This window comes from Lygodium microphyllum, chromosome 8 (assembly GCF_053477565.2).
Source record: "Lygodium microphyllum isolate KBCC chromosome 8, Lygodium_microphyllum_v1.1.10, whole genome shotgun sequence".
Classification (NCBI taxonomy): Eukaryota; Viridiplantae; Streptophyta; class Polypodiopsida; order Schizaeales; family Lygodiaceae; genus Lygodium; species Lygodium microphyllum.
Window position 1 is genome coordinate 45,650,177 of NC_141142.1, and position 14,733 is coordinate 45,664,909.

Sequence of the window (14,733 nt, forward strand, 5' to 3'; positions counted from 1 at the left end):
TCCACGAGAAATAATTCCTAATTAATTTTAAAGCTTATAACCTGGGCTTGATTCGTATGTGCGGCATTGGTCACTCTGCTCGCCTCTCCAACATTACTGGTAGCTTGGGCATCTATGCTTCCCGCGACTTTCTTCTTGGGAGCCATTCGCCTTGCAGAGATTGGGCTGTCCGGACCTTAATGGGTTTTGGGTTGTTTGGGTTCGGTAGGAGAGACCGCTGAATGGGGTCCTTTGCCGAGGGAGTGGTTTGGGTGTGGTTTGATGCGGTTACCAACTCTCACTCCCTCTCCTTCCTTCTTTCTCCCTCTCTCTCTTCTTCTTCTTTTCACTTATTCTCCTACTCTCTCTCTCTCGCTCTCTCTCTTCCTCTTCTCTTCTTTTCTCCTTCTACTCTTCTTCTTATTTTCCTACTACTTCTCTCCTCTTTCCTACTCCCTCTTCTTCTTTCTCCTCTACTTCTCTCCCTCTACCTATCTTCTTCTCCTTCTTCTTCTCCTCTCCTCTCTTCTACCCCTTTCTTTTTCCTTCTTCTTCTACTTCTCCCTTCTTTCCTTCTCTTCCCTCCTCCTTCTCTCCCTCTTCTTCTCTTCTCTCTCCCACTCCTTCTCCTTCTCTCCCTTTCTTTCCTTCTCTCTCCCACTCCTTCTCTTCTCCTTCTGTCCCTATTCTTCTCTTCTCTCTCTCCCTCCTTCCTCTTCTCTCTCCCACTCCTCCTTCTCTCCCACTCCTTCTTCTTCTCTTCTTCTCCTTCTCTCCCTCTTATTCTCTTCTCTCTCTCCCTCCTTTCTCTTCTCTCTCCCACTCCTCCTTCTTCTCTTCTTCTCCTTCTTTTTCTCTTCTTCTCCTTCTCTCCCTATTATTCTCTTCTCTCTCTCCCTCCTTTCTCTTCTCTCTCCCACTCCTTCTCTTCTTCTCCTTATCTCCCTCTTATTCCCTCTACTCTCCCACTCCTTATTTTACTCTCTTCTTCTCCTTCTCTCCCTCTACTTCCCTTCTTCTTACTCTTCCTCACGGGGCAACACGCAGCTGATGATCAGAGGGGAGTGGTTACGATCATAGTCCAAGGCCGGTTTCAGTGCATGGCGAGTGATCAGAGGGGGGGTGGTTATGATCGTGGACTCGGGCCTGTTCAACAAGATGGGGGGGAGGTAGGCTGAGACGTCTACCTGTGTGGCGACGCAGTACGTCAGGCCACAGCTGCCGTTGCAGTGGAACGCAGGGGGATAGTGCCATCCGAGGGCCCCAGTGTCAAGATTGTGGGAGAGAAGGAAGGAGTCTCACTTGTAGCTTTCTTGCTTGCACAATGGGGGAATACACACAAGGGTGGAGGCTGAAAATAGTTTTCCTCTTCTTAGTTTGTGTAAGCCAAAAGAACTCTAGTACATAAAAATAGAAGAACCCTATATATGGGTCTCAAACCAAACTCAACTAACTAAGGTGGTATACTAACTGAGCCACGAACTAGAGTAGATAAGGATAGCTATCATCTAGCTATTATTCATGCGCGGTGTACCAACCGCATCTGCAACTGACAAGTCAGTGACATAAATGCGCAACAGTCACCCTGGCATATCACGAGTGGAGCTCGATATCTCAACACTCCCCCTCGAGCTCACTCCCAATTCCTGCACACCAAGCAGGTCTCTACACTTGCGTAGCTTCTCTGTGCCCAATACCTTCGTAAATATGTCACCTACCTGATCCTCTGTAGTACTGACATAAACTAGATCAATAAGACCTAGTAAAACGCTCTCCCGCACATAGTGATAATGCACCTCAATGTGCTTTGTTCTAGCATGATAGACTGGGTTATTTGCCAAGTTTATACTGCTCATGTTGTCACAATAAATGTCAATTGGCCCATCTGTAGGCTGATGCATATCATAAAGTAGCTTATGCAACCAAGCTACCTCACATGCAGCCATTGTTGCACCCCTGTACTCAGCCTCTGTGCTCGACAAGGCGACTGTAGGCTGTTTCTTGCTGCTCCAAGTGACTGCAGCACTCCCAAAAGAGAATACATATCCAGTGGTAGATCGTCTATCAGAAATACTACCAGCCCAATCAACAACAGTGTATCCATGCAGTTGTATCTGAATCCCAGTCTCATAATATAGTCCATACTGCAATGTGGACTTCACATACCTGAGTATGCGTCTAGCCGCATCCAAATGTGGTTTTCTTGGAGACTGCATAAACTGACTTACCAATCCAACAACATAGCTCAAATTTGGCCTGGTAATAGTCATATAAATCAAACTTCCTACTATGCGTCTGTACATAGTAGGGTCTTCGAGAAGCTCACCTGCATCTGCGCTCAACTTCACATTCTGCTCCAAAGGAACTGAAATAGGCTTACAGCCTCTCATCCCATATTTGGACAGTATGTCCAATCCATACTGCCTCTGTAAGAGCCATATCCCACTTGGTGATCTAATCACCTCAATGCCCAAGAAATAACGCAGCTCTCCCAGATCCTTCATCTCAAACTTTTGCTTCAATAGCATTTTCACATGAAGGATATCTTCATCATTGTCACCTGTCATAATCAAATCATCAACATAAATGACAAGTAGCATAATACCTTTCTCTGTTTTTCTCACATAAAATGAGAAATCTGCCTTGGAAATATGAAAGCCAATAGTGACAAGATACTGTCCTATCTTGTCAGACCATGCTCTAGGTGCTTGCTTCAAGCCATACAAGGCTTTCTTCAACCTGCAAACAAACTCAGGATGAACAGCATGCACATAACCTGGTGGCTGCTCCATAAAGACCTCTTCTTGCAAATCACCATGTAAGAAGGCATTCTTTACATCCATCTGATGTAAAGACCATTCCTTTGATACAGCCATAGCAATGACTGCTCTTACGGTTGCCATCCTTGCAACCGGACTGAATGTTTCTTCATAGTCAATACCATATGTTTGTGCATACCCCTTGACTACTAATCTTGCCTTGTATCTATTCACAAAACCATCTGCATTGTGCTTCACCTTATAAACCCACTTACAACCAATTGCATTCTTATCTTTAGGCAAAGGTACCAATTCCCATGTAGCATTTGCTTCCAAGGCATCCATTTCTTTATCCATGGCTTTCTCCCATTTTTCTTTTCCAATGGCTTGCTCAAAAGAAGTGGGTTCTGGTTCCTGTATCACTTTGACCATATAGGCATAGTGAATGGTTGTAAATCCATCATATTTCAGCCTATCCACAGGATACCTAGCTCTGGTAGACCTGCGCAAAGTAGGTTCACTCCCAGGTGCTCTCAAAACATCCATGGTCTTCCTTACTCCATGTGTAACAATAGAAGGAATACCCAACTCATCATCAATGCTCTGTTCTGAGCCACTGGATTCACCATCCACATAAGAGTGACTTGCATTCACATCAAACATGGGCTGATCTACCTTCTCTTTTCCTTTTCGTGATACCTACATACCACTATCTACATTGCTTTGAGAAGATTCTCCTGATCTCAATCTGCCTGTCCATGGCAAAGAATGTGAACCACTGCTAGAGGATGCTCCAGGTCCACTAATATTTTGTAACTGCTGCTGTGAATTCTATGCAGCATTACCACTTTGTGCATCTACATCATCAATCACATTTACTAGTTTATACCAGCTACTCATCTCATAAAAAATAACATCTCTACTCACTGTAAACTTACGAGTAGAAGGGTTATAGCATCTATACCCTTTCTACTGCTGCAGAGAGTAACCAATAAAGATGCACTTCTCAGCTTTTGGATCCAACTTGGATCTCAACTCATCTCGCACATGAACATAGGTAATGCAACCAAAAAATTTCAAATGAGAAATATTTGGTTTCCTACCAGTATACCTCTCCTTTGGAGTCATCCCATGTATTGCTGCAGTGGGAGTCCTATTCATTATGTAGACTGTTGTAGCAACTGCTTCAGCCCAGTAAAAATCTGGCAAGTCTTTTTCATTGAGCATGGCACGAGATACCTCTCCAATATGCCTGTTTTTCCTTTCTGCAATTCCATTTTGTTGTGGGGTATGACTGCATGAATATTGCTGCTTTATGCCATGCTCCTGCAAGAACCTTGCAAACTCATTTGAGAGGTACTCTCCCCCTCTATCTGACCTTAGGCATTTTATTTGCAGGCCTGTTTCTTTTTCAACCATAGCTTTAAGAGTTTTGAAATGCCCAAAAACTTTACTTTTCTTTTTCATAAAATATACCCAAATTTTTCTGCTATAGTCATGAATAAAAGTGACAAAATAATGACAGCCTCCAAGAGATGCAGCTTTAGTAGTCCACACATCAGAGTGGATTAATTCCAATGGCTTCTTACTCTCTTGAACATGTCTAGGAAATAGTTTCCTTGCCTGTTTTCCAAACTGACAGGCTTCACATACCTTATGCATTTCTGCAACCTTGAATTTAGGCAATCCTGCAACAATATTTTGGGCCTACATTGATTTAAGTTGCTGTACATTAACATGACCAATGCGTTTATGCCAGATATCAATATCTGCAACTACACCGGTCCCATGTGCAAACATTACTGCACTCAATTGAGGCATGTCTGCATCCAATGTAAACATTCTGCCCTTCTTCTTTCCTTTTGCTATCAAGTGACCTTTATTTTTCATATCCTCAACAAAGCATCCACGAGGATTAAATCTGACCTGCAAGCCCTGTTCAACCATTTGACCAACAGAAACTAGGTTCTTGGTGATATTCGGGACATGAAATACATCCGATAGGTATTTCTTTTTCCCATCCTGCCTAGACAAAGGAAATTTTCCAATCTACACAATAGGATGTGCAGTATCATCACCAGTCTCCACAAATCCTGGTTTTTCCATTTTCCTTGCATCCTCCATCCATTTTGCATGACATGTCATGTGGTTTGATGTACCTGAGTCAACATACCATACATCGTTGCTTTCTTCTACACTTATCACAGAATTGTTCATGTGCTGCACCATAAACAAATGCTCATTTCTGTCATCACCCTGTCTACTAGAAGATGCATAATTCCCTTGTTGCAATTTTCCATTCATGATGTCATTCTGGTTTTTATAGCAGTCTTTAGCCATATGACCCATTTTACCACAGTAGTAGCATTCAACATTACTGTTTGTATTTTGGCCTCTTTGCCATCCACCACGACCTCTTTGGCTCCCCCTGCCTCTAGAGTTACCACGTCCTCCTCCATAGGACTGGTTTTCTTGAGTTTGCTGCATATTCTGCTTTCTACCACGGCCTCCAAATCGGCCTCCTCTACCTCTGCCTCTACCTCTTCCAGCATTTGAGTAGAAGACAGCTTCTTTTGAAGTTCCTCCTGAAGAAGATGCACCGCCATTTCTCTGCTCCTCAGAAATTAGAAGAGCAATAAACTCCTCAAAATCAGGAAATCTTTCACGGACGGAAATGGATGTTCGGAACTGTGCATAATCCCTTCCTAGACCATTCAAGGTCACAGAAACTAAATCATCATCTTCCACTGGCGACCCAATGGAAGCAAGCGCATCTGCAATCTTCTTCACCTTCATGTGATAGTCATTGATGCTCATATTTTCTCTTTGCACATTGTGCAACTCTTGCTTGAGCTGCATTTTCCTGGCTTGCGTATTTGTGCTATACATTTTTGACAAATTATCCCATGCCTCCTTTGGCGTACTTGCATCCTGAATATGCACAATCATAGAGTCTGAAATGTTGATAGACAGCCAATACATAACTTTCCTGGCTCTCTCATGCCATGCTTTAAATGCTTGCATTTGCTGTTGATCGGGAACATCAGGAAGAACTGGTTCTTCTTCATTTCCTGCAACAAATTCCCAATATCCTTTTCCCATAAGGAAATTCGTCATTCTAAACTTCCATGCTTGGAAGTTGTTCTTGTCAAGCTTTTCAGTTACAATCTGTGAAAGAGAATCATATGCCATTATAGAACACTGCAAAAAATTATGTCACTGCAAAAAAAAACACAGCTTCACCCTCACAAGGGAAAATCTGCAAAGCTGGTGAAAGTGGTATTTGACCACACAGTCACTTCCTGGTGATGATTTTGCATAAACAGGAACCAAGGATGATTCTGTAACTCCCAATGTCTCTGCACACAAGCATACGATGCAATTTTTGTGGTAACTTTTCACCGACCTGTAGAACAATGGTCACAGAGCATAAAACAGGGCCTTTTCCTGAGTGCGTGCAGAAAACTTCCGCCTCCAAAACAGGCCCCAAAATGGCCTCAAATCAAAAAAACAGGTCACTAAGGGCTAAAGCCCTTGCCCGCAGTATATACTGCCCTCTTGCTTCACCGCGAAGGGCGTCTCAACCTGAGAGAATGCACTCCTGCACTTTCCGGCTGTGCTACCTGCAGAGACTTGCTCCCAAACCAGAAAAATGAAAGCAACACTGGTCTTCTTACCAAAACACCGCGAACTTGGCTTGCTTTCTTGAGCTCCTTACCACGAACAAGGTTCTGATACCATGTCAAGATTGTGGAAGAGAAGGAAGGAGTCTCACTTGTAGCGTTCTTGCTTGCACAATGGGGGAATACACACAAGGGTGGAGGCTGAAAATAATTTTCCTCTTCTTAGTTTGTGTAAGCCAAAAGAACTCTAGTACATAAAAATAGAAGAACCCTATATATGGGTCTCAAACCAAACTCAACTAACTAAGGTGGCATACTAACTAAGCCACAAACTAGAGTAGATAAGAATAGCTGTCATCTAGCAAAGTGTATATCATTTATTTAGGAAGTGAGTGGTAGAGCTAAATAATTGGTATAAGTTCTCAATAGCATAAGAATATTTGATATTATATTTTTCATATATGAAGGAATTTTTTGACACATTTCTAACTGCTTTTGTGGGATACTCTATGCTAATCGATCTAGGACTATAAGACTTCTACAGAAGAGGTGCTCATGTTCTTCCCATGTAGGATGACACTGAGATGCAAGCAAAAGCGTGTGAAGATTGATCAATCCTAAATCCATGACTGCAAAAAATTTGGCAAAAGCATCAAATATTGAGTCCAATTGCATAATGAAATTTATGATTGGAATTTTAGTGAGTACTGAGAAGTCCTTCGTCGCTTTCTAGAGTGATTAGCATTGTTGTGATCTCTTGATGTTGCTTGGTGGTGGAGGAGGTCAAAAGTGGCTTGTCCTATATGGAGCATATGTATAGATGTGGGGAAGGATGTTGTCTTATAAAGGTAATGGTTCATTTTGCAAGCTTGTATAAGGGGTTGGTTCTCACAACTCTAAAGGCTGATGGGTCCAGTCCTTTTGGAGGGATTGTGGGGATAAAGGAAGGTGAGGGAGAGAAGAGACAAAGGGGGAGCCATGCTTTTTGGTAGCAGTGTGGTGGAAGGGTTCTACTTGAATTAGACTAAATAATGCAGTAGATAGGACCAATCTAGAGGAGGCTAGGGATAATGTAAGAGTGATTTCTGAAGGGATGCATGTGGGTAGATTAGGCAGCCAAAGCATGCAACAACCCTTATAATAGTCTTGCACCTTTTAGGAAGCCAACACTACATGATTCGTGGATTGTAGCATGGCTGGTGGCCTTGTCATAACAGTGGTCACACAGCATAAAACAGGGCCTTTTCCTGAGTGCGTGCAGAAAACTTCCGCCTCCAAAACAGGCCCCAAAATGGCCTCAAATCAAAAAAACAGGTCACTAAGGGCTAAAGCCCTTGCCCGCAGTATATACTTCCCTCTTGCTTCACTGCGAAGGGCGTTTCAACCTGAGAGAATGCACTCCTGCACTTTCCGGCTGTGCTACCTGCAGAGACTTGCTCCCAAACCAGAAAAATGAAAGCAACACTGGTCTTCTTACCAAAACACCGCGAACTTGGCTTGCTTTCTTGAGCTCCTTACCACGAACAAGGTTCTGATACCATGTCAAGATTGTGGAAGAGAAGGAAGGAGTCTCACTTGTAGCTTTCTTGCTTGCACAATGGGGGAATACACACAAGGGTGGAGGCTGAAAATAATTTTCCTCTTCTTAGTTTGTGTAAGCCAAAAGAACTCTAGTACATAAAAATAGAAGAACCCTATATATGGGTCTCAAACCAAACTCAACTAACTAAGGTGGCATACTAACTAAGCCACAAACTAGAGTAGATAAGAATAGCTGTCATCTAGCTATTATTCATGGGCGGTGTACCAATCGCATCTGCAACTGACAAGTCGGTGACATAAATGCACAACGGTCACCCTGGCATATCATGAGTGGAGCTCGATATCTCAACACCCAGGCAGTGTCTAGAAACTATGGACGAAGGCCTAAGGGAGAGGTGTGCTGCATCACCGAGCAAGGAGGGGGGAGCCTTCAGTCGGTGGCCTCAACGGCCCTATAGCAGCTAACAGGGGGGTGCTGACATGTGTAGAAGGGGGGTGTAGCCTCTTGTCTCCTCTCGCGAGGGGAGAAGCCTCCCCTCATATAGGGGAGGGGAGGAGGTAGGTGACATGGCCACCCCTCCCACTTGGGGGGCTGTAAGCCCCCTAGCACCATCACTCCCTCTCTCTCTCTCTCCGATGTGTTGTCGGTGAGGAGAGAGAGAGGGGCTAAAAATTTTTGAACTTATGAAAAAAAATCATTTTCTTTTAAAATTCCAGGGGGAGGGTTCATGTGGCCCATTACATTCTCTCCCCCTTAGAGGAATCGAGATGTCCTCATCTCGAGAGGACTTGGGGGTATTTTTGGTTGAGAGTATCTTCGTCCATCCAAGTGGCATCCTCTTCATGAGGTATTCTCTCAAGGTCCGTGACCTCAAATGCCTCTCCTTGACATCTAAGACTCTGTCAAGCTGTAGCTCAAGGACTCCTTGGCTATGCAATACAATTTACTGATAATCTAGTAGATGATTCGGATTAGGTAGATACTTTTTCAATAGGCTAACATAGAATACATTATGAACCTTTAGGGTTGCCGGCAGTTGTAGTCTGTAAGCATTAGGTCCTAGGCACTTAGTGATCTTATAAGGTCCACAATATCTTGGACTCAGCTTCTTGTACTCTCCCAAGGACAGTGAACTCTTTTTAGGGTGTACGCGAATGAAGATCATATCACCTTCAACGAAGGATCTGTCTTGTCGCTTCAAGTGCACGTAAGCCTTCTATCCTTTCTTGGCGGCTTGGATGCCTTGTATTATTGATTTGATTTGGTCAATCTATGTCTTCCAGCATCTACCTTGAAGCTTCTACCCTCAAAGTTGGATCCAAGAAGCTCAAAGGAGTACGACAATCGTGCCCATACAATGCTTGAAAAGGGGTCATGTGAATACTTTGTTGGTAAGAAGCATTGTAGGAAAACTCAACAAGTGGCAAATATTGAATCCACTTTTTGGGTTCGCGACAGTAGTATGCCCTAAGCATATCTTCAATGACTTGGTTGATTCGTTCCGTTTGACCATCAATTTGGGGATGGTAAGCTGTAGTGAAACATAGTTGAGTCCCAATAGCCTCGACAATAGCCCTCCAAAAGTGTGATGTGAAGAGAGAGTCACGATCACTAATGATTCTTCTGGGTAACCCATGCAGTTTGAATATTTCCTTGATGAATAATCTTGCAATGTGTGAGGCTTTATAGTTTATCTTGACAGGGATGAGATGTGCAACCTTGGTGAGCATATCTACTACAACCATAATAGAGTTGTATCTTTCCTGAACTTGGGGTAGGCCAACAAAAAAGTCCATACTAATGAATTCCCATTTCATTTGGGGAATGTCAAGTGGTTGCAATTTCCTTGGCATTTTGACATGTTCTGCCTTAATGCGTTGACAAGACAAACATTCTCTGACATATTTGAGAACATCACCCTTGAGCCTATCCCAATAATAGCTCTTCTTGACCGCATTAAGGGTCTTGGCATAGCCAAAATGTCTGAGAAAGGGGAGTCATGGGCTTCCCAAAGTACCTTCTACTTGAGAGATTGGCTTGCAGGGATACATAATCTTGTCCTAAAGTAGAAAAGTCCACTACTGACAGAGAATTCTTGATACTTTGTCTTTAGCTTCGGGTCTTGATCCTTGACGGGGATCTCCCTTAGCAATTTCTGATAGACTGGGTCATGCCATGCCTCTTCTCTAGCTAGCTCAAGAATTGGATTGTTTGGCATTGATACCTTTGTGGCTAGTGACCTTGCTATTGATGGATCTTGCAAAATAAGAGAGTTTAGAAATGCCTTGCAACTGAGCGCATCAGCAACTACATTCTCTTTTCCAGGCCTATATTTGATTTCAAAGTCATATTCTTCCAGCACTTCGATCCATCGATGCTGCCTCATGTTGAGCTCATTCTAGGAGAAGATCCATTTAAGACTCTTGTGGTCTGTCACTAAGGAAAATTTATTACCTAGTAGGTAATGTCTCCAAAGTTTGAGAGCATGGATGATAGCCAACAACTCCAGATCATGGGTAGCATAATTCCTTTCATGGCTCTTCAATTTCCTTGATGAATATGCTACGGGGTGACCTTCTTGCATAAGCACACATCCTAAAGCAAGTGCACTAGCATCAGTTACCACCTCAAACTCCTTACTAAGATCGGGAAGTTTCGGGATGGGTGCTAATACTAAGCTTTGCTTTACTTTGTCAAAGTTGGTATGTTCAGCAAGTGACCATACAATTGCAACTTTCTTCTTTAGTAGATCAGTCAGAGGTGCTACAATCAAAGCATAATATTTGATGAAGATCCTATACCATCCTGTTAATCCAAGAAAGCTACGTATTTCTTTGACAAAAGTTGGTGTTGGCCATTCTAGAACATCTTTGACCTTGGCTGGATCTACTGAAATTCCTTTCGCTAATACAATGAATCCCAGATATTCAATCTATTGCTTGAAAAATGCACACTTCTTCTTCTTGGCATAAAGCTTGTGTGCTCTCATTGTTTCAAGAACAATGCAAAGCTAGGGTTCATGATCTTCCTCTTATTTAGAATAGACTAGGGTATCATCAAAGAAGACGAGTACGAAGTCATCAAGATAGGGTCGAAAGATATCCTGCATTAACCTCTTGAAGGTAGCAGGAGCATTTGACAGCCCGAATGACATGACTAGGAATTCAAAGTGTCCATACCTTTAGCTAAATGCAGTCTTCAGGATATCTTCTTCCTTGATCCTTATCTGATAATACCCAGATCTGAGATCTATCTTAGAGAAGATCTTTGCACCTTGAAGACGGTCAAGTAATTTATCTATTCTTGGAATGGGGTATTTATTTTTTATGGTTGATTGATTCAATCCTCTATACTCAATGCATAGCCGAAGCGTTCCATCTTTCTTATTTTGGAACAGCATTGGAGCTCCCCACGGCGAATTGCTAGGATGGATGTAGCCTTGGTCTAACAGTATCTTGAGTTGCTCTTTTAGTTCAATAGCTTCTGGGATGGATATCCTATATGGCCTCTTTACGACTAGTGCAGCTCGTGGCGCCAGCTTGATTTCCTTGTCGACTTCCGTTTGAGGAGGAAGTTCTATCAGCTCCTCAGGAAATATATTTGCGTATTCCTTAATCATGAAGGTTCTTCCCCAGATTCCTGATTCTGATCTAGCTTATTTAGTTTAATCAGATAGACAGGTAGGCCCTTCCTAACTCCTTTTATTATCTGTGTTGCTTTTGCCAGCTGTATTTTTGGCTTACCAGCCTCTCCTTGAGTTGTAACTAGTTCTTCTTTAGAATTTTGAAAGGAGACTTGGCCCTTTCCACAGTGGATGTGGGCATCATTGGGTATTAGCCAATCCATTCCAAGTAAACATTCGTGAAAACCTAGGTTCATTACCCTGAATCTCACTGAAGTCGGTTTTCCACTTAGTAGGAATTTCACCTTAGCAGTTTGCCTAGTACAAGAGACCTCACGACCATTTGCCAATTCCACAAGTTAAGTAGGTGTCTATTCTGGCTATCCCTAGCCTTTTTGCACAGATTGGTGAAATAAAGGAATGTGTACTGCCATAATCAATTATGGTTTTGAAGCTTTTACCTTCATAATCCAATGGAGTTTGGATCACCGAGAATTGGAAATTCAGACCCTTCTTGTGAAGAGCAACGTGAACCGTTGCCCTTTGAATGTCAGCGTCCATGGATGGATCTTCTTAATCGCTCAACTCCTTGTTGGAAATACTGGAGGTTCTCCCTCTTGCCATGACGGTGGCTCCTTGGCCATATGCGGCTCCTTGGAATGGCCCTTGGCGATGTCCTCTGCTAAGCTTGGGACACTGCCTTTTGAAGTGTCCGGGCTCGTTGCAATGGAAGCAATGTAGATTGCGGTCATTACCTCGTGTAGGAACAAAGTTGTTGATAGCATTGGTCCTAGCTTTCTTCCTTTGTCCCTAATTTTGACCCTGCGCTCTCTTAGTTTGAGCCTTATACATTCCCTTGTTCTGATCCTTGTAAGGCGAAGTCTTGTTGTTCCTTGGCTTGGTCTGAACCTCCTGTATTATTGGGGCAGCTTAAATGAGTGCATCTTGTAGGTCCCTTGGGCACATTGATTCCAAGTGGGTGTTTATGGGGGGATTGAACCCAGCACAAAACTTTGACACTTGTTGTGTCATATCCATTGGAGGTGCGTACTTTAGGAGAGAAATGAACTTTGAATAACATGCATCAAGGGATAGTCCGAGCTGCTTCAATTCATAGAATTCGTTCATCTTCTGTGTGTGGTAGGCAGGTGGTAAATACCTCCCTTGCACACCTTCCTTACGCTTCTCCCAAGTGACTGTTCCTTCCGAGATCGCTTGGTCTCTGCACCATTGTTTCCACCAAAGTCTTGCTTCGCCTGTAAGCTTAAGTTTGGCGAGCATGGCTTGGTTAGCAAGTGCAGTTCGTGTTGCCTCAAAATAGTTCTCCATGGACTCGGTCCAGATCTCAGCGTCAACTTGAACGGTCCTTCCCTTGCCATCAAACTCAAGTGGCTTAATTTGTTTGAGAAGGAACTTCTTCTCTTGAATCACAACCGAACTTAGTGTAGGGATTGGACTTGGAACCTGCATTTGGGGTTGCGCCTGGGCAATAAGATTCTTTATGTGAAAAACTTATCAAATGTTTCCCATAATACGTTAATATGACCAGTTTTAGCTTTTAGCCAAGTGACCTAATCACTTAATTCCTTTGCCAACATTTATAATCAGGATAGACAATAGTAAGAAGTCTTATTCATTCATGAGGGCATAGCCCTTTGACTACATTTATTTTGGAAAAGTAGAACAAGCTAATTGGTATATCAATTTAGGGAAAATAGGATTGTGTTACAATCGGCTACAGGAATAAGTAATAATATGGAGTGGAATCATGGATTTTCATAGCGCCGTAGCACTTTGATTCTATCGGCAAGGATCACCCGAGTCACTTCTTCATACACATACTTGTTCTATTTGACTTGCCAACCGCCAACATGTAGGGTTGCGTTTGTGTGAGCTTTGACAAAGATGAACAGCTTTACGATCTTTAAATCCTCCTACCATATTATGCTAGGCTTCACTAAGCTTAGGCTATGCCCCGACTATGCCCAGTCATGGTGGTTGGCTATGCTTGCCTATGCTAAAGTCATTTTAGACTAGGCCTCACTAGGCTTAGGCTAAGTATTGATTTAATTGCAATGATTGAATTACTATATAATTGTTGATTCTTATGTAGTTAGGGTGCATTTATGCTATTTCTTGCTAGAAGAAAAGGAAAGAAAAGTCATCAACTAATCAAAAGTAAACTTACTTATATTTACTTTGATATTTAGTTTATTCTTTTATAATCATTGTTTGCTATAGTAATAGTCACTACAAGATATAAGCTTATACCGACGTTAAAAGCGACAAAAATGTAAATAACAAAATTTACCCTCGTCATCGCAAAAAGCGTCGTTATTGGTGACGCCATAGAATAGTCGGTATTAGCGTTTGTATCAACGTCACAACTAACAATGGGTGAAGGTAAATTTGTGATGCTGATACCGACGCTCTGCGATGCAAATAACGATAGGTGAAGGTAAATTTGCGACGCTAATAGCGACGATAACAGGGTAGCACTGTGTGCTTTATTTGGGCCATACAAAATAGTTTCTGCACTGTGTACAATGCTCGTGTAAACAAAAACAAAGTGTACTTAAATCATAACACTGATACATGAAATAAATACATGATCGCATAATGAAATCGACTAGTACAATCATGACAAGATATCACTACTACATAGAAAATGTCTACACAGATCAAGCGACTAAAAAAGAAGGGTGTGTGAGATCAAGGGATCCAAGGGCGAGCTACATATCCTCGCCATCTGAAAGCTCGTCCGGTCACAAAGGAGCATCGAACCGACTGTGAAAAAAAAGAAACAATTACACATCAGTCCACCATACAACAATGCATCCTAATTAAACATGGTAACTACGGACAAGAAAGATGAGTGACTTACAGGGCTGCCACGTCTATACAAGTGGTCGATCAATGCAATGAGACCGTGCCTCTCTGCATATCGAGTCTCAAGGCCGATCGGATCATGATTTGTAATGGAGTGCTGCAAAGTAAACAAAATACTAACTGTTAGAAACGTGATTGTCAGTACAAAGGATATTGCAAAAAAAAAAAAGCAAGCAAAACAAAAGAAAAACTTACAAAGTCCTCTAGATATGTCTTGTGGCTGCCACTCCCAAGATGATGGACCACTCTGGCCTCTAGTCATGCCCTCCCCACCTCGCGCTACTGACTCCAACGTCCTAGAGAATCTGTAGCCTTCTC